Below are 19,563 nucleotides of genomic sequence, written 5' to 3'. Positions count from 1 at the left end.
TATGCCGTGTTTTGGGATCATGGATAGGAGAGATACACCACATTGTAGGGAGTTTTGCCCTCGTGAAATTCAGCTTTTTCACCAGCTACTGTGGTGTACAAGTAGGAGAAGTTTGAGTTTAATGCATGCTATTTAGAATCAAGATCTTATTGTATTTGTAGCCTTTCAGTGACATGAGAATGGGTGTTGTATGATCCCATTGTTTTTTCCTCAAGACAAAGCATGCTTCTAAATAAGAAACTAAGATTTCCTGTTCGTAGAAGGAAAGTGCAGCAGATCTGATGGTTGAGACATTGTCTCATTGAAAAATTCCTCATAGATGGCTCTGTAGTCATTTGCCGGAAGGGAAGGCTATTTTGTGATGAGTTTGACCAGTTTGACATTTATTTATTTCTCAATTTGAGTTTTTTTTTTATAAAAGTGGATTTGGCATTATATATGTATCTAATGTAGTAACTCATGGCTGCTTTGATATGTCATGATTAGACACTGAGGGACACTGTCTTCTTGCTTTATACTAGTATTTGATCAGTCCTGAGTGAGTTTACTTTCTCATTCAGTTTCTCTGAGAATCATTGGTCAGAGTCAGTTGTCATGTTATTTTCTGTAGAGGAACAGTGTTATTAAGATCATTTCCCGTGGTTCAGCTGCAATATGATATGATGGAGCTTATATCCTGGGTTCTAAAGAATGTGTTGAATTCAGGAAGGAATAATCAAATTTCAGCAAGAGACTTGAGCATTGACATCCTCGTGGAATAGGTCTAAATCTGAGTTTTTGAGGACAAGGTTCAAGATTGCTTTTTGGGACAATTTCCATGTTTAAAAATCCATATTGGCAGAATTTAAGGTGCAAGTTATTAACACTGGAGAGTTGTTTAATTTCTTTCAAGATTATATTAATTTTGTTTGATGGTTATAAGCATTGAAGAGCCTGCGTCTCTGTGAAAATCAGTGGCAGTGCGATGAAGATATCATGATTTGTGGAACTGTACATACAGAGTGGTACTTTGTGCCTATTAGTTGGCTAGAGTGGAGAAAATGTCAGTTTGAAGAGGAGGAAGCTTGTGTGTTTGAGGGTCTAAGACAGTGGACGGTCATATTTTTAGCTCAATGTTAGGGGAAGTTTAAATGTGTAAAGGGCTAACTTCAAGAAGGAGAGTTGAGGTGAGAAGCATGTTTTCGACTGTGGTCTTAGGCTAGACAAAGAAGGGTGTGGGATAGCTTGTGGAGACTTTCTGTAATCAGAAAATAGATGTTAAATGTTTCCGATTGAGCTATTTGGGCTTTAAAACAAGATGAATTATTAAGACTTTGTGAGCATATGGATTTTCATTTTCAGAGATACACTGTGAACTCATAATTTTGCACACCTTAGAAAAAAATAAGGTTTTTAAGGGTGTTCTTTATTAAGTCTGTCTGTAAAAGTCTTGAGAAATGTTGATGGATTGGTAAATGTATAGGGGTGAGGGCTAGATTTGGTGAGAGGGCACCTGTGAGTGTTTGAGTCGGGCATGGTGTGAAAATACCAGGCAAAGAGGCGTGGCTGAGCAGTACCAGAAAGCAAATCAAGGAGAGTGGGGCAGAGTACATTTGAGGAACTTTGCAGGAGCCAAGCTTTTAGTATTATCTTGAATGTATGGATTGGAAATATAATACAAATGTATAGTAGAGAAAATGAAGACAATTACTTTTTAATAGCCTCCTAGCCTACGTATATTTGGAGTAGGTACCCCATCACAGTTCAAAAAAATCTAGAAGCAAATACAGATTAGTACTGAAAGATAACAGGATATTGTTTTACAATAAATTGCAGATATAGCATAAAACTGAAAGCATGAAATATGCCTCAAGTTAATTTACATCATACAGAATTAATTACAGAGTTATGGGGCCATATGTATCAAACTCCCTTTTTGCGATTCCCAATTTGCGATTCTTTTGCGAATCGCAAATTGAGAATCGCGAAACAGTATGTAAATAAAAAATTGCACAAAAATATCCGTAAAAATCGCTATTCCCATTGCAACATGTCAAATAGCAATTCCTTATTCCAAAAAATTGCAAATTGTGACTACCCATGCTGCACCTGAGTTTCAGAAGCACAGTGAGAGATGTAGGAGTGGAGTTGAGGGATCACTGCAGTGCTACAAACAATGGCAGAGACTGGAGACATGGCCAGCAAGGACAATCAGCAGCAGGGGGAGACACCCAGAAAAAGAAAACAAAGGTTCTCTGAAAGTGAGCTGGAGGTCCTGATTCAGGAAATGGTTGTTAGCCACAAGCCCTTTTTTGGAAAGAGGTCCCTACGTGTGCCTGAGACACACAAGAGGAGGATTTGGCCTGATATCCAGCGTAAAGTAAACACAATTGGCGTCACCCACCGAAGCGTAGAAGACCTCAGGAAGCGCTGGTACGACATGCGCCAGCACTCAAAGAAGAAGGTCGCTGCCAGGTTGGAGCAGGCCAAGAAGACCGGTGGTGGGACTTGTGCTGCCACCGCCTCAACACCACTCGAGGAAATCGTTGAGGGGACCCTGCTTCCAGAGAGTGTAATGGGCGTGCCAGACCTGGACAGCTCTGACCCCTCGGAACCAAGACAAGGTAAGAAGCATGCCATCACACCCCTGATACCCCCCTACTTCCCCCACACACCCAGGAGAGACCCAGGGGCACAACAAAACTAAACGTCCAGTGCAGGTACACAAACACACAGAGCAATGCATTATGGTAGATATGATAGATGTAGTCACATGCACATAACAGTGGAGCATTGACACCCAGCCAGTCCCAAACAGAAAGTGCACATCATGAAAGGCAAAATACAGACAAACAGGAGCCATGTAACTCCAAACAGTGAAGTTTAATGCATGACAGATGCATGTCAGGACAGAAAATTAATGTGTGCATTTACGTCCACAGCACGATCAGGAACACAGGGAACAGTCAGTGGAGGCGAGGATGAATCCCCTAACCCAGAGGCAATGGGGCAAGAGGAGGAGGAGGGAATGGAGGAGGAGGGCAGCCCAGTTATCCCTCCAAAACGCAGCAGGCGGAATGCAGTGCCACCATTGCCCCCGCTGGAAGAGGAAGCCCAGGACACCGATGGCGATGTCCAACCAGTCCCGGGACAGTCAGAGCCACAACACCGTGCTCGAGAACGTGCTGATCCAATACCGCCAATACCATCCAGGCGCAGGGCACGTGCATCCACCAGTGCAGCAGTCCCAGGAGAGGACACAGTCTTTAGAGGGCTAGAGGGGCACATGTTGGAAGTCCAGCGCCTGCAGGCAAGAAATATTAGGTCAATACAGAGGCAAATCAGGGTTGGCTTCATGGGCATGACGGGTGTCCTGGAGGCACTCTGTGCTGAACTGAGGGCGGATCGTGCTGCTAGGTGCAGGGGGATGCAGCGCCTAGACCTCTACACCAGGGCGGTCAACCGCCTTTCCTCAGCGACCAATGTGCTGTCAAAGCGCAGCATCAGTATGCAGCGTGAGGTGGCACACAACAGCCAGGATGTGGCAAGGGTCCTGGTACAGGGGACATGTGCTGTGGATGAGCTGCGGACAGCTCGCACTACTGGCCCAGTAGTCCTCACTCCAACAGACGAGGACGCCCAATCTGGCAGGAGCAGCATTACACCCCCGCCCACCCCGGATAGGTGCTGTAGTGTGCGTCACAGAAGGCCTTCTGGGACAGGTGAGGAGGGCACTGTGCACCCACTGCCAGGGGTTATGGGCCGACAGCGCCGCAGTTGAGGTGCTCAGACTTGGACAAGGAGATGGGTGCATCAACCTAGTGTACACGGACACTTGGTCCAGATTGTTCATTCGCACTGTGATCCTAACATGTGCTGGGCATTGAACAATACATTGTGTGCTACACAGGCTGGGTGCCGATATTAATCCCGTAGTAAAGGAAAGAAAACACAGTCTTGTAATTGATATTTAGCATTGTGTCATATTTTCTTACCTAGAAATACTTCTGTGTGATCTCATCTCGCCTCTGGCGCCCAGCAGCTGCACCAATTACACCGGCTGGCATGCGTCCTGGCGCTGGCCCCTCCTCATCTGATGAATCCGATTTACTGAGCTCCACTGGTGTGCCTTTCCTGGTGGCGATGTTGTGCAGCATGGCACATGCTACCACTATCCTGCAACAGGTCTGGGGGCTGTATTGTAGTGCCCCTCCACTCTTATGTAGGCATCTGAATCTGCTCTTGAGAATTCCGAAGGTCTGCTCAATGGTACATCTGGTTGCTATGTGGGCACTGTTGTACCCATGCTCCCCAGCATTGGCAGGATTTAGGAAAGGAGTCAGTATAAATTCATGGACCGCATACGCATTGTCACCTGTGGGGTGGGAGGAATATGGTTAAACACTGTCCTGCCAATGCTGTCCTTTACTGGTGTTTCCTTTGTACAAATGCAATTACCTAGTAGGTATCCCTCACCAAACTCCCCACTTGTGAGTCGACGGTGTATCCCACTGTGGTGGAAGATGAAAGCGCTGTGCATGCTGCCTGGGTATTTTGCAACGATGTCTGTGATAATGTGCTTGGCATTACACAACACCTGTATGTTCAGGGAATGGTAGGATTTGCGATTCCTGAACACATACTCATTACTCCAGTATTGGAGCCTTTCATAGATTCACATGCCTGAATCATTCCCCGTCGTCGAGACGGGAGTCTCCGGTACATAAAAAAGCATTGCTTAGTATCATAGCACACTGAAAAAAAGCCTAGGCCCATTTTCCTTTGCAACCCATAACCTTCGTTATGTAAAAAAGGACTAAACTTGTCCCTGAACCAATCAGAGCCTCTCACCCTCTAGAACACTCCTGAGAGAACCTTCTGCCCTCAGATTTTCTACCACACGTTGTGCTAGGGAGTCTCCTTTGAGCTCTGCTCAAATTCTACAGTTGGTTCTAGATTGAGGAGATTTTTTCAACTGAAATTTCTACATCATTAGAGATTATATACTGATGATCCTCATAAAGACTGTATATACTGCCTTTATCCACACCACCAGGCGAAGGAGTGTAAGGTATGTCGCACCTTTTCTAATAAGACTCTAAGGGATCGGGAAGGCAGACTGTTAATTTGGCTCCAAAAACTTAAAACCAGGAAGGACGTTGTGTCTAGTGACAGTGATGAGGCGTCAACTGTTTCAAGGAGATCTCAGAAGAGAGGCAGATCTCCTCAGGCTCATACCTCAGGGAAGAAACCTGAGAAGACTCTTAAAAAGACCACTTCTGGGTCTTCAGAGCGCAGTCCCTCAAAATCTCCTAAAACTAAAGAAAAGGAGAGCAAGGGTCATGCTTCAGGGGTGAAACAGCCAAAGAAAACAAGTTCTGAGCCTTCAAAATTACCCCTTAAAATTAAACATACGCTTAAAAAGCCAGCGTCTACTTCACCTTAAAATTAGAAAAATCTACATCGTCGACGGGATCGTCGACGAAGAAAGTAGCGTCGACGAAGAAGAGTGAAGTAAAAGTTATTATTAAACCTATACTCTTGTCGACGATGGCATCGTCGACGGCAGTGTCGACGACGAGAGAGTCGACGATGACGACAATGACGACGACCACAACTACATCGTCGACGGCACCGTCCATGTCTGCTCTTCTGTTCAAGGCAGCAAATGCCCTAGCCATCCTGGGCAGGTATGATAGGCAGATGTGGTGTGACCTATCACCATACATTGATAGCATACCTGAAGCGGACAGACAAGAGGCCAGAAAAATCCTCCAGGAAGGTGAAAGGACTTCAGCTGAAGTCATAGATTGTGCAATGGACATTGCGACCACGGCCTTCAGATCTCTGGGAGAAGTGGCTGTTTTACGCAGACAAGGATGGTTGAGAGCAACATCTTTTAGGCCTGAAGTCCAGAATAAGATCTTGGCTCTTCCGTTCAATGGGGGAGATCTGTTCGGAAAGCATGTGGATGAGGCCTTACACAGTATCAAGAAGGATACGGAAACAGCGAAATCTCTGGGAACATTGCAGTATAGAAAAGTTCCTTTTCGTGGCTCACGAGGTAGGGGCCAGCTGTCTTATAGAGGAGGTTATCAACAAGGCCGCTATTCTTCCTACTCCACATCATCTCAACCATATCGTCAACAACAATATTCACAGAGAGGAGGTTTCACAAAATCTACTCCTAGAGGTCGAGGAGGTCGCCAAGGGAAAGACACCACCCGAAGACAATGACATTCTGGTGACACTTACTCCTCATATGTCGCATATTTCCCTGGGTGGAAGAATTTCCTATCATCATCAAAATTGGCAGCACATAATGACGGACCAATGGGTCCTCCACATAATACAATTCGGTCATACTCTAGAGTTTCTGGAAATCCCCCCTTGTTCAGCTCCAAGATTTCAAGAGGTCAAGTATTTACATCAGATGCGTCAAGAAATTCGGACAATGCTCCGAAAGGGAGCAATAGAACCGGTACCGAATTCCCAGAAAGGAAGGGGATTTTATTCCTGTTTTTTTCTGATCAAGAAAAACATTCTTCAATGGTGCCCCATTTTGGATCTCAGATCCCTAAATACTTACCTCAAGGATCAGACCTTCAGAATGATCTCCCTCCAGGATATTCTGCTGCTGTTAAACCCAGGGGATTATATGACCAAACTGGATTTACGGGATGCGTATTTCCATATCCCAATCCATCCTTCACACAGGCAGTATCTTCGGTTCGTAGTGGCCGAAGATCATTACCAATTCAAGGTGCTTCCTTTTGGTCTGAAATCGGCCCCGAGGATTTTTACAAAATGCCTGGCTCCAGTGGCAGCGGTTCTAAGGAGACCGAAACACCAAGTGTTTCCTTACCTCGACGACTGGCTAGTCAAGGCTCCATCGAAAGCATCAGCCCAGTTGTCAACAGAGGCTTGCATAGAACTATTTGCCAGTTAAGGCCTCTCTCTAAACGAGGCAAAGTCAACTGTGCAACCGTCAAGAAATATAACTTTCTTGGGAGCGATTCTGGATACGGAGGTAAACAGAGCGTTCCCCTCCGAGGAGAGACAGTGGGGAATAATATCTCTATCCCAGGCGTTTATAAAAAGAAGGTCTCTTTCAGTACGCAAGTACAAGTCATTGCTGGGAACGATGTCATCTTGCATTCCCCTCGTACCTTGCTGCAGGCTACGGATGCGTACGTTACAAGAGCAGTTGGATCTTCAGTGGCATCAAGCGACAGGATCCTTCGAGGATATAATCAAAGTGACGCCGATCATGATCCACGCGGCGCCATGGTGGACCCGAAAACGAAACATCTCGCAGGGTCTTTCTTTCCTGACTCAGCCAGCTCCAGTGGTCATGACGACAGATGCGTCCTTGGGAGGATGGGGAGCATTCCTTCAGGATCTGCAGGTCAGCGGTCGTTGGAAAGCGGACGAACAGCAATTGCATATCAACCTTTTGGAGCTCAGAGCCGTCCACTTAGCATTGTTGGCGTTCCTGCCAAGGATTCAAGGTGCAGCCGTGTTGGTAAGAACAGACAACACAACAGCAATGCACTATTTGAACAAACAGGGAGGAACAAGATCACTCTCCCTGTCTCGGGAAGCCCATTGGATATGGGAATGGGCACTACGACACAAAGTATCCATTACAGCGGAACATCTTCCAGGGGACCAGAACACCAAAGCGGATACTCTAAGCAGACTAAAGTCTGTCTGTCACGTTTGGGAAATCGACAACGGGATTTTGAACAATATCTTCCAGAAATGGGGAACTCCAACAGTAGATCTTTTTGCGACAAGGGAGAACAGAAAATGCCGGTTCTTCGCAAGCTGGCTTCCCCAACGGGGATCTTGGGGGAATGCGTTTTTGATGGCATGGTCAGGCATCTTTGCCTACGCCTTTCCTCCAATTCCCCTCCTGCCGTGGGTTCTTATGAAGATCAAGAAAGAACCATGCAGGTTAATCCTGATAGCTCCGTGGTGGCCCAGACAGCATTGGTTTGCGGAGCTTCTTCTGCTGTCAGAGGAGCGCCCGATTTGCCTGCAGCCGATACCGTCTCTGCTGACAATGTTCCAGGGGGAAGTTCTGCATCCGGATCCGAAATCTCTGCAGTTAGCAGCCTGGCTCCTGAATACCGTGAATTTCAGCATCTGAATATCCCTACGGAGTGCAGGGAGATTCTATCTAGAGCCAGAGCGGATAGTACAAACAAGACATATCGGATGAAGTGGAAATGGTTCGGTTTATGGTGCAAAAGGTCTAACATTCATCCACTGCTTTCAGAAGCTCACGAGATTATTCCATACCTCTTGCTTTTGGCTAAGTCAGGTTTGGCTCATGCATCTATAAAAGTACACCTAGCTGCAATTTCACGCTTTAGAAGAACGGCCTCTGGTCCATCTCTGTGGTCTGCTAGAGTCATCAAACAATTTATGAAAGGTCTGTTCCGAGTTTTCCCTCCAATAAAACCTCCACCACCTCTCTGGCAATTGAACGTCGGTCTTTCCCAATTGATGAAACAACCCTGAGCCAATTCACAGGGCGGAGCTGAAATTTCTTTCCTGGAAAGTTGCGCTTCTCATTTGCTCACTTCAGCCAGGAGAGTGGGGGAGATTCAGGCTCTCACGGTCCAAGAGCCTTTCTTGCAGTTCAAAGAGGACAGGATAATACTCAGGACTAATCCAAGATTCATTCCTAAGGTTCCAACTGACTTTCATTTGAACGAACTTCTAATTCTCAAAAGATTTTTTCCACAACCATCAACAGCGGCGGAGAGAGCTCTCCACTCGCTGGATGTCCAGCGTTGTTTGAAGTTCTATTTGCAGAAAACTAAGCCTTTCCGCAAGTCTTCACAGCTTTTTGTTGCCTACAGCGCACCCAGGAAGGGTTTCCCTTTGTCAAAGAGGGGAATTGCCAGATGGATATCAAGTGCCATAGGGTATTGTCATCAGGTAGCTGGCCGACCTTTGAATGCACGAGTCCGTGCACATTCTACAAGAGCAGTCTCCACCTCTACTGCTCTATTCGCAGGAGTACCGATCCAGGATATCTGCAGGGCGGCGACCTGGACGAGTACACACACCTTCACCAGGCATTACTGCTTGGATGCAGCCACAGGGAGAGATGTGGCGGTGGGAGAAGCGGTGCTGAGGAACCTTATCCAGTAACGGTGAGCCTTCTCTACCATCCCTCCTTCCTTTATTATGTACTTTGGCACATTTTATTGTTGTTTATTGTATTACCATTTGCAAAGTATTTTTGATATGTGGAATTTGGTTTACAGATACCATTTTTATCACACTATATATGTTTCCTGGATTCACTTTCTAGGTATCAAAAAATGTGCATTTATTTACTGCTCGCTATTCTGATTCAGGCATGTGAATCTATGAAAGGCTCCAATACTGGAGTAAGAAAACAAGTTACTTACCTGTAACTGTAGTTCTCCAGTATTGGACCTTTCATAGATTCACATGCAACCCACCCTCCTCCCCTGAGAAGCTCACCTCGGATTTAGCACAAAGAGTGTTATTGCACAAGTGCACGAAAATCTGAGGGCAGAAGGTTCTCTCAGGAGTGTTCTAGAGGGTGAGAGGCTCTGATTGGTTCAGGGACAAGTTTAGTCCTTTTTTCACATAACGAAGGTTATGGGTTGCAAAGGAAAATGGGCCAAGGCCTTTTTTCAGTTTGCTCTGATACTAAGCAATGCTTTTTTATGTACCGGAGACTCCCGTCTCGACGACGGGGAATGATTCAGGCATGTGAATCTATGAAAGGTCCAATACTGGAGAACTACAGTTACAGGTAAGTAACTTGTTTTCTCCTGGGAGGGGGGGATATGGCGACATGTGTACCATGTATGCATCCAATGACGTGGGGAAACTGTGCAATTTGATAGAACTCCTGCTTCGTCTGGTCTAGTGCCTATGGTGTGCTGGGGAAGTGGATGTGGTGATGCAGCCTCTGTACCATGGCATCAAGGAACACGTGGAAAAAGCACGACAATGCACTCTGTGAGACCCCTCATGCTGTGGCTATCACCCCCTGGAAGCTACCTGATGCCAAGAGGTGCAGTGAGCACAGGACTTGTATATGGGTGGGGATGGTGTGTGTCCTGCGTGTGGGGTGTTCAAGGATAGGTTTGAGCTCCGCTATTAAATCCAGGATGCTCTCTTCATCCAGCCTGTAGTTTGTATGGATCTCCTCCTCAGTCGGCTGGAACAGGGTTATGCGCGCTCGAAAGACCCTTTCCTGGCGTCTCCTTCTCTGTGCAGCAGCTCTGAGTCGCAGCCTCCTGGCTATCACATACAGCCCAGCCATTGTGGGAAAAATCTGTTGCATTGTGGGCCTCCTTAAATAGTTTGCACCTAGTTACCACCTGCTCAGACTTGGTGGTAATTGCGATTCTCTAAATTGCGAATTTTGGCAAATCGCATTTTGTGATTTTTTTCATGCATTCCGTTTTGCGAATTCGCTAATTGCGAGCTCAACAATTGCGAGATTTGCTATTGTTGAGTCACATTTTGCGAAATCGCAAACAAATCGCAAAGGAGTATGAATCGCAAATTTGCTAATCGCAGACTGACTGTGTCTCTTACATAGCAAAGCTGTGTTTTGCGGTCGCATACACCGTTTTTTTTGTGATTCGCAGTGTATGCAATCGCAAAACTGCTTCATACATATGGCCCTCTGTATTTTATTTGTCCAAACAGAAAAACAGACACAGCATGTTAATAAAGATAGGCCTTATTGGATTCAGTATTATTTGAATGTTACCACTCTGCGATCTCTTCCATACACACAAAAAACAGCCTTCCATATGATACCCTCATAATACGTTTTGTCCTCCTCCTTCGCATTTGAATATTGGGGAGAATGTATGCAGAAGTGAAAACTTAATTTCGCTAGAGCCTAGCTTTGAAAATGAATAGAGTGATCAAATCGCTGAGGCTGCAAACTGAAATGCTTGCCTCCAAATGTTAAAGTAATTTTCCGAATTTCACTTTAAAGCATGCTTCCAGGATTATACTTTCTTTTCAAAGTCTGCATTATAGGCTACAAGAGCAATAAATCAGATGTAAACCATCAGATGTCTGTCTACATGTACAATGCTTGAACATGAGAAGGGAAGTTGTCCTTAATCCTTATTTAGAAGGGGATATCATACATGCTTGTGCTACCAAATGATAAGAAGAACACGTTGAGAATTATTCCTTTACTGTTTCATGTTTCTTGCTTAAATTGACCATTACCTGGATTGAAACATCAATACAATCGTAAAACAGAGGGCAGATTTACGAAGAGTTTGTGGAGGCACAAAGTCTGAGATTTGCTCAAATCCAGGGTTTTCTGAACACAAAAACTTTTTTATAAGGTGCTAACTCCATTTTGTGATTCAAAAATGTTTTTCTGAATCACAAAATATGGTGTAGAATTTGGAAAATGTGTGTTTTGGGCATTCCTTCTAAATTGCGAGTCCATGAGGAATGTATCAGTAGTTTGTGACCTCAATTCCCGTCCTAACCCATTGATCAGTTACCGACTTCCAAGTTGTAATGGTAACTGATTTGCACATGGGAATTATGGGTGGCTACTATGTGGTGAGGAGATAGTGGTCCAGGAAACCATTGCCAACTCTCACTCAAGCTTTTCAAAACAGAAAACGATATTTTTTTAAACAGCCTCTTTTCCTTTTAGAAACTCGGACTGCTTTGCAAAAATATTTTCCATTTTGAAATGTAATCACAGGAATGGTGGTCTTCTCACTTTTCCAGCCCACCTTAGCTGTGACGGTAGCGAACTATGGAGATGATAAATTATGACGTGCCTTATGTATATTAATTAGGCAGGTTGTTCTGTAACATACTAAAATTTCCTATTTTGCAAACGAATCTGTTAGTACATCGCTTGGTTTGAAAAATCAGATAGAATTTGCCAAAAGTTGATGTGCAGTTGGCACCCATTTTTACTTTTAAACCAATCATAAAACATATTGCCCCCTATTCATAAGGATTCGCATCCTTGGTCCATTGAGTACATTGTCTGCCATCACGGGCAGTGAGCGAAGACATCTATTTGCAAAGTGACTTAATGGGAAGGGTGCCAAGTGGGAAAACAAAGGTTTGTTAGCACGTTACACTTGGTATTCTCAATGGTATGCTCCACTCTAGAATGCTTTTTGTAAGAAATTGGGTTGGTTGACTGAGATGTAAGCCCTGTTCAAGCAGCAACCACAATCCTTGTTAGGGTAAGGTAAAAGCATACCCCAAATTAACCCGTGCTCACCCCCCTTGGTGGCTTAGCACAGAGCTGTCTGGCTTAACTTAGAGGCAATGTGTAAAGTATTTGTTTAACATTTCAATAAGTAAAACAATGAAAACACACCACAAAAGGAGGTTTAGAAAAATAGAATACGCTTTAATAAATGAAACTAGACCAAAACAACAAAAATCCAATTAGTAGAAATGTAGATGTTGAATTTTAAATGTTATATTAAAATAGCACCCAAAAGGACAAAGCGCTACTCAGGATATCTGACCGCACCAGACCAGGACAAAGTCGCAAGTTCAGGCCAACCGTGATGGTGCGTGGGCTGGCTACAGGAACCCATTTAGGCCCGCTGATCAAAGTACCTTACAACCTGGGTTGCAGAGCACTTCGTGGGTCTGCTTCGAAGATGCGCTGTGCATCCTAAGTGATGCATTGGTTCTGAAAAGCAGCGAGGCTGCAGTGTGAGGTCCTATTGTGTCGTCGTCGAGGGTTTCTGTCGACAGGGCTTGCAATGCAAAGTACGCCATTGGGAATGCGGCACGCACCTGGTGATGTATCGGTTCCAAGGAGCTGCGAGGTTTCGATGTGGATTATGACATCGTCATCGAGGCTGCTGTCAATGAGAAAGGTGTCGTCGGGGAGATGTGTCGGTTCCGAGGACTTGCGGGCTGTGCTTCGGGTGTTCTGCGATGGTCTAATCCATGCAGCAGCAGTGATGCGTCTGTTCTGCTTGGGTATGCGCCACTCAACGGAGAAGATGTGTTGGTTCCACTGGGGGATGTGTTGCTCAACAGAGAAGATGCATTGTTTCTGCTGGCAAGCACCTTAGGACCACTTCCAAGGGTCCTGGACTGGGGTGGCACCACTTGACAGGGTAGACTCACAGATGGCAGAGACCAGGTGCAGGAGGTTGAACACCTGTTATGTTTCTGAGGCTTTAGATCAAAAGGTCAGCCCACTAGCCCTTGAAGTCACTCTGGGTTCAAGAGATGCAGGTCCAGTTCATCTCAACCAGACAGGAGGGCAGCAGGCAGCAGATCAGTATAGCAAAGCAGGAATCCAGCAGAGTGCAGTCCAGTAGAGTGGCAGTCCCTCGGCATTTCAGCAGTCCTTTTTCCTGGCAGAGTATCCACAGGTCCAGAGGTGAACTGAAGTGGTAGTATTTTAGGTCTTCTTTTATACACAGTAGTGCCTGTGAAGTCTGGAGATGCTTCGAGAGTCATGTCTTAAAGTGCACAGATGCTGTGCCTTGCCTGCCCAGGCTCCATACTAACTACAGGGGATATGTGGCCCTTTGTGGGGGACAGGACACAGCCTATTTAGGTGTAAGTGAGGCTGGCCCAGCTCCTCCTTCCCATCTGGCCAGTGATGACTTGCACAGTCACACCTAAGCTCTCATTGTGTGTGGCTGTCTAGGAGAAATTTACAAAGTCCAACTGCCATCTACACCCAGTCATGTGACCAGAGGCAGGCTACAGGCATCAAATGGCTAGGGCACAAAAATGAAAACTTTCCAAAAGTGGCATTATTGAAATTGTAATTTAAAACCCTGCTTCACCATAAGTTAGGATATTAAATCTGAAAGAAACACGTTAGTTATACATTTCTTACCTTGGAATTACCCCCAGGCCTCAGACTGGATCCGGAAAGTTTTTTCATCAGCAGTACCTCTGTGCGTCAGAAGGTGGCGTCGGCCAGCTCCGCGTTCGTCTTAGGCATGGTGGTCGCAGGGATGACGTTGCGGCAGTTACTTATACGCCGCCCTCGCTTGCTCAGGTCAGTTCTTTCTTTTTCTGCGCCAGCCAGCGCAGATCCGGGAAGAGCGATACCTCAGTCACTTTTTGACTACATTTTTCTTGACTTTTGTCGATGCCTTGTTTCAAGTCTCCGACTCCGAACAGGTGCTCGAGGGATGCCCGGTTTTAAGGCCTGTGGTTCCTGTACCCAATTAATGTTGGTGACAGATACGCACCGCGCGTGCCTCTTTTGCCTGGAGCACGACCACGACCCCAAGTCGTGCTCCGACTGTCAGTTGTTGACGCCGAAGGCTTTGCGGGAGCGGTCCCAAAAGCTGCTTGAAAGACAGCAGTCCGTCGCGGAGCCACCATCAGTCTGGCTCGAAGTCATCGAAGTCTTCGCACTCGAGTTCGGGTAAGACGAAGCATAAGAAGAAGTCGGAGAAGCATCGTCACTCTTCGCCTTCTCCTCGTCGGTCGGCCGACTCTTCGAGGTGCGCGGGTGGTGCCACTCCCGCGGCTCCACGCGTGGAGCCTGAAGGGTTGGCTCCAAGCTTCCCTCCCTTTCCGGGACCGGGAGGGGCCCCTGCCCAGCTTCGTACATTCTACGAGGCAAATCATGCCATCTTTGGGAAGACCGACCCTGCCGGCGCGCCTTTGGGCCCCACGGAATCGGTTGGGGGGCCTAGGTCTTCGCTACCGGCTGCTCCGGCCCCAGCACTGCAGGCCCCCAATTGGATCCAGGCCTGGATCCGGATCGGCGCCGGTTGACCTTATTACACCTCCAATGGCACCACTACCGTGCCCGATGCCAGCAGGCCTCCCGGCCGGTGTCAACCCCAGACTCCTTCCTGACGTGGACACGGCGACGGACCGGCATCGATCGACGTTGGATCCGGCGCCGGGTGGGGTTTTCATGCCCCTGTTCACTTCTGGTACCCCTTTCCAACCACAGTGGCAACCAGAGGAAGATGAGGAGGACTGGGAGGGGTCAGGTGACCCTTTAACTGACCAGCTAGGGTCTGAACAGGACTGGAGAGAGGAACTGGGGGATGTCAGTGGTCTTGACACTTCACCCGACCTTGGCATGTTGTCTCCTCCTACCGTGGCTACGGAGGAGGGAGCGTCATACGCTGTGGTATTGCGTAGGGCGGCCGAGGCTCTCAACCTCGACCTTCCACAGTGGCGGTCAGGACTAACCTCCTGACTGAGGTGCTTCAACCGGCAGCGAGCTCTTCGGAGCCCCTGCTCCCGTTTAATGAGGCCCTCACTGACATCCTTTTGGGCACCTGGTTCAGGCCCAACACAGGGGTTCCCTTGGACAGGATGATCACCCAATGCCACCTCCCGGCTCCGGGCGACCCCACTTTCCTTTCCCAACACCCCACCTCAGAGAGCTTGGTGGTCCAAGCCTCCACTTCCAAAAGCGCCTTACCCACCTCTCCACTGGAAAGGGAATCCAAGAAGCTGGACCATCTTGGGGAGAACATTTTCTCTTCCGCCAGCTTAGGACTGCGATCCGTAAACACCGCATGTCTCTTGGGCCGTTTTTCTCACACAGTGTGGGATACAGTGGCGCAAGTGCTGCTTCAGTCTCCGGAGGAGGCCCGGGCAGTGCTCTCCCAGGCTGTCGCCGCCAGGAGAGACGCAGCTAAGTTTACGATCCGTTGTGGGCTGGACACCCCCGACTCTCTGGGCAGGACTATTTCAATGTCGGTAGCGTTTTGTCGCTATGCCTGGATGAGGTCCACTGGCTTTTCAGGGGATGTCCAGAACATCTTGATGCACATGCCCTTTGATGGCAGCCGCCTTTTTGGCGACAGAGCAGTTAACGCCCTAGAGCGCTTCTAGGACTCACGGGCTATGGCCAAGTCCTTGGGCCTCTCCTCCTGTCTGGCGAAGTCTGTTTTTCGCCCCTTTCGTGTCTACAGAAGGGGTGCCCTGCTATGTCCTACCCACGGCCACAGGCTGCAGCAAGTTGCCCAACTTTCGCACGGCTGGGGACGTGGGAACCAGTGTCATTGTTCAGGGGGCCTGCAGGTGGGCCAGTCCACCAACCCCCTCCCCCCTCTGCAGCAGCCTTCAAACCTTCCTAGTCCGACCTTTCAGGCCCATCAAACGCCAGTGGGTGGCAGGATTTGCCATCACCTCCCCCACTGGCGCACCATCACTTCAGACAGGTGGGTTTTGCAGATAGTCCGAAGGGGCTACTCCCTCCCCTTTGAGACTACCCCTCCAGCCATGCCACCCCATCACCCCCGCATGTCAGAGGCACTCCTCCAGCAGGAAGTTATGGCTCTCTTGGCCAAGGGAGCCATTGAGCACATTCCTGTCCCAGAAGTAGGTCGTGGTTGCTACACCCACTACTTTCTGGTTCCCAAGAAGGACAAGGGCCTGTGTCCTATCTTGGATCTCAGAGACGTCAATCGCTTCCTCCGGAAGGAGAAGTTCAAAATGTTGACGCTTGCTCAGGTCCTGTCTGCCCTCAACCCGCAAGACTGGATGGTAGAGTTGGACTTGCAAGACGCTTATTTCCACATTCCTGTGCTCGCCTTTGGCTTTACCAGTGCCCCTCTGGTGTTCACGAAAGTGAAGGCGGTGGTCGCAGCTCATCTGCGCAGATCGGGGGTTCAGTCTTCCATTATCTCGACGACTGGCTGTTGAAGGTGGGCTCGCCTCAGGCAGTCGTCTCCCACCTCCAGACTACGGCCAACCTCCTGCAGCAGCTAGGGTTCTCCATCAATGTGCTGAAGTCGCACCTGATTCCTTCTCAGAAGCTCCTCTTCTACGGAGCGATTCTGGACACGGCGCAGTTACGGGTTTATCCTCCCGAACTGCGAGTCCAGGACATTTGGGCTACGATTCCGATCTTTCAGCCCTTGTCCTGGGTTTCAGTTAGAATGACCCTGAGGCTGCTGGGCCTCTTGGCCTCCTGCATCCTGCTGACCAATCATGCCAGGTGGCATATGCTGGCTCTGCAGTGGGATCTGTTCGACTACATCCAGATCTCAGAGGGCACTACTCACGGACCAAGATTGGGTCAGTGGCAGGTCCCTCTCCCTTCCCCAACCTGACCACACTGTGGTGACGGATTCCTCCCTTCTGAGATGGGGCGGCCACATGGGAGAGGCGGAGATTTGAGGCCTCTGGTCTCTGGCGGAGTCCGGGTTTCACATAAACTTCCTGGAGCTCCGGGCAATTTGTCTTGCACTGAAGGCATTACTTCCCTCTGTCCGGGGAAGAGTGGTGCAGGTGTTCATGGACAACGCCACCGCCATGTGGTATTGCAACAAACAGGGAAGGGTGGGGTCGTGGGCCCTATGTCAGGAGGCCCTTCGCCTCTGGACAAGGCTGGAATATAAAGGCATTTCCTTGGTGGTTCAACACCTGGCAGGTTCTCTGAACACCTGGGTAGACAAACTCAGCCGCAGGTGCATGATGGATCACGAATGGGGTCTTCACTCGGAGGTGGTGCAAGGTCTCTTTCAAAAAAGAGGTGAGCCTTGGTTAGATTTATTCACCACTAAAGAGAATGCACAATGTCAGCAATTCTGCTAGTTGGAAGTTCCAAGGCAGCACTCGCTTAGCGACGCTATTCGTTGCAAGTGGAGTTGCAGTCTGTTGTATGCCTTTCCGCCTATACCACTTCTGCCCAGAGTGCTGAAGAAGATCAGGCGTGACCGGTCCCAAGTCATTCTTGTGGCTCCGGATTGGGCACAAAGAGTCTGGTATCCCGAGCTGCTCAGCATGGCCATCGATCCTCCGATCAGATAGCCTCTTCGGGAGGATCTTCTGTCACAGCAGCATGGGACGGTCCTCCACCCGAACCTGTCCAGTCTCCACCTCCTTGCGTGGAGATTGAGGGGCAGCAGTTGACGCCTCTCGACCTGCCTCCCTAAGTCTGTTACATAATCTTGGCAGCCAGGCGTCCCTCCACTAAGACAGTATACGCCTGCAGGTGGAACACATTTGTGGCATGGTGCACAGCAAAGACTGTGGATCCCCTTTCTGCCCCTCTCTCTGAAGTACTCTTGTTCCTTCTCTCTTTAGCCCAGCAGGGCTCTCCTCTGGGCACTATCAAGGGCTACCTTTTGGCCATCTCTGCTTTCCTTCGGCTGCCAGACCAGCCTTCTCTTTTCAAGTCCCCGGTAGTTAACGTTTCTTGAAAGGCTTAATGCATCTCTTTCCTCCAATTCCTTTCGTTATGCATCAGTGGGACTTGAATCTCATACTGACTTACTTTATGTGCACTCCCTTTGAGCCACTTCATAATTTTCCTTTACGTCTATAAACTCCTAAGTCTGCTTTCCTGGTAGCCATCACTTCTGCTAGAAGGGTGAGTGAGCGCCAGGCTCTTTCCTCAAAACCTCCTTTCCTCTCTGTCTATCCAGACAAGGTGGTTCTCAGGACCCGTCCATCCTACCTTCCACATCGGGCAGACCATTACTTTGCCCATCTTTCTGCATCCTTTAAAGGAAGAAGTGAGGCTCCACCGTCTGGACCCAAAACGTGCGCTCTCCTTCTATCTGGATCGCACAAAATAGTTCAGGGTGAATGATCAACTTTTTGTTGGCTACGTGGGTGCAAAGAAGGGTCGGGCTGTACACAAATGCACCATTTCTTGATGGGTCATGTTGTGTATTATGGCTTGTTACTCTCTAGCTAAAAAGGAACCTCCAGTGGAGCTGCCCACTCACTCCACCAGGGCGACGGCAGCCACTACTGCCTTGGGAAGAGGAGTGCCTCTGAATGATATCTGTCTGGCGGTCACGTGGGCATCGCTGCACATGTTCACCAAACACTACTGCCTGGACGGCCAAGTCCAGAGAGATGACTTCTTTGGCAGTTCTGTTCTCCAGGACTTTCTGGTGTGATCTTGGTTCGCAGACCCACCACCGGGGTTGGTATTGCTGGGGTATCTATTCTAAGGTAAAGAATCTATAACTAATGTGTTTCTTTCAGATGCACATGTTACTTACCTTTGGTAACGATATATCGGTAAGAAAGGTTAGTTAGTTATAGATTCCTTACCACCCCACCCATCCTCCCCATTCTGCAAACTGATTTCTAGGGTTAAGGACATCCTTTTAGGGCCCTAGTTTTGTGCACCAATGGTTAGTGTCTTGCGCGTCTCTGCCGCGGATAGTCGTGTACAGAACAGACGTCAAAGGTAAGTAACTTGTGCATTAGGATTCCGAAGGCACCAAACTTTATCAGTTATGTCTTCCCACTTTGAAATTACCCTTTTAAATGTAATAAGGTAATACCAATGTCATCCTATGGGAGATATAGACCTTGCAGTCATGAAAAATGAATTTAAGAGTTTTTCACTACAAGGACATGTAAAAGTAAAAAGTACAAGTCCTGTTTTTTCACTGCATTGCACCATGTCCTCTGGGCTGCCCAGGGCCTACCCTAGGGGTGATTTTATATATATTTAGAAGGAACATTTAGGCCTGGCAAAATGATTTATTTTGCCAGGTGGAAATGGCAGTTTAAAACTGCACACAGCTATGTTTGACCGGCTACTTAAGTGGGTGGCACAATCAGTGCTGCAGGCTCAATAGTAGCATTTAA

At 47.9% G+C, this 19,563-nt stretch overlaps 1 protein-coding gene across 3 annotated transcripts in view; it reads left to right on the top strand.

Moving 5' to 3' along the window:
• The window catches only part of CPNE8 (copine 8), a 961,735-nt gene that overhangs the window by 604,351 nt on the left and 337,821 nt on the right, over positions 1–19,563 (top strand). The window lies entirely within an intron of this gene.

Source organism: Triturus cristatus, chromosome 4_1 (assembly GCF_964204655.1).
Source record: "Triturus cristatus chromosome 4_1, aTriCri1.1, whole genome shotgun sequence".
Classification (NCBI taxonomy): Eukaryota; Metazoa; Chordata; class Amphibia; order Caudata; family Salamandridae; genus Triturus; species Triturus cristatus.
The sequence above is the reverse complement of the archived record's forward strand: the minus strand, read 5'-3'. Positions and strand labels throughout refer to the sequence as shown.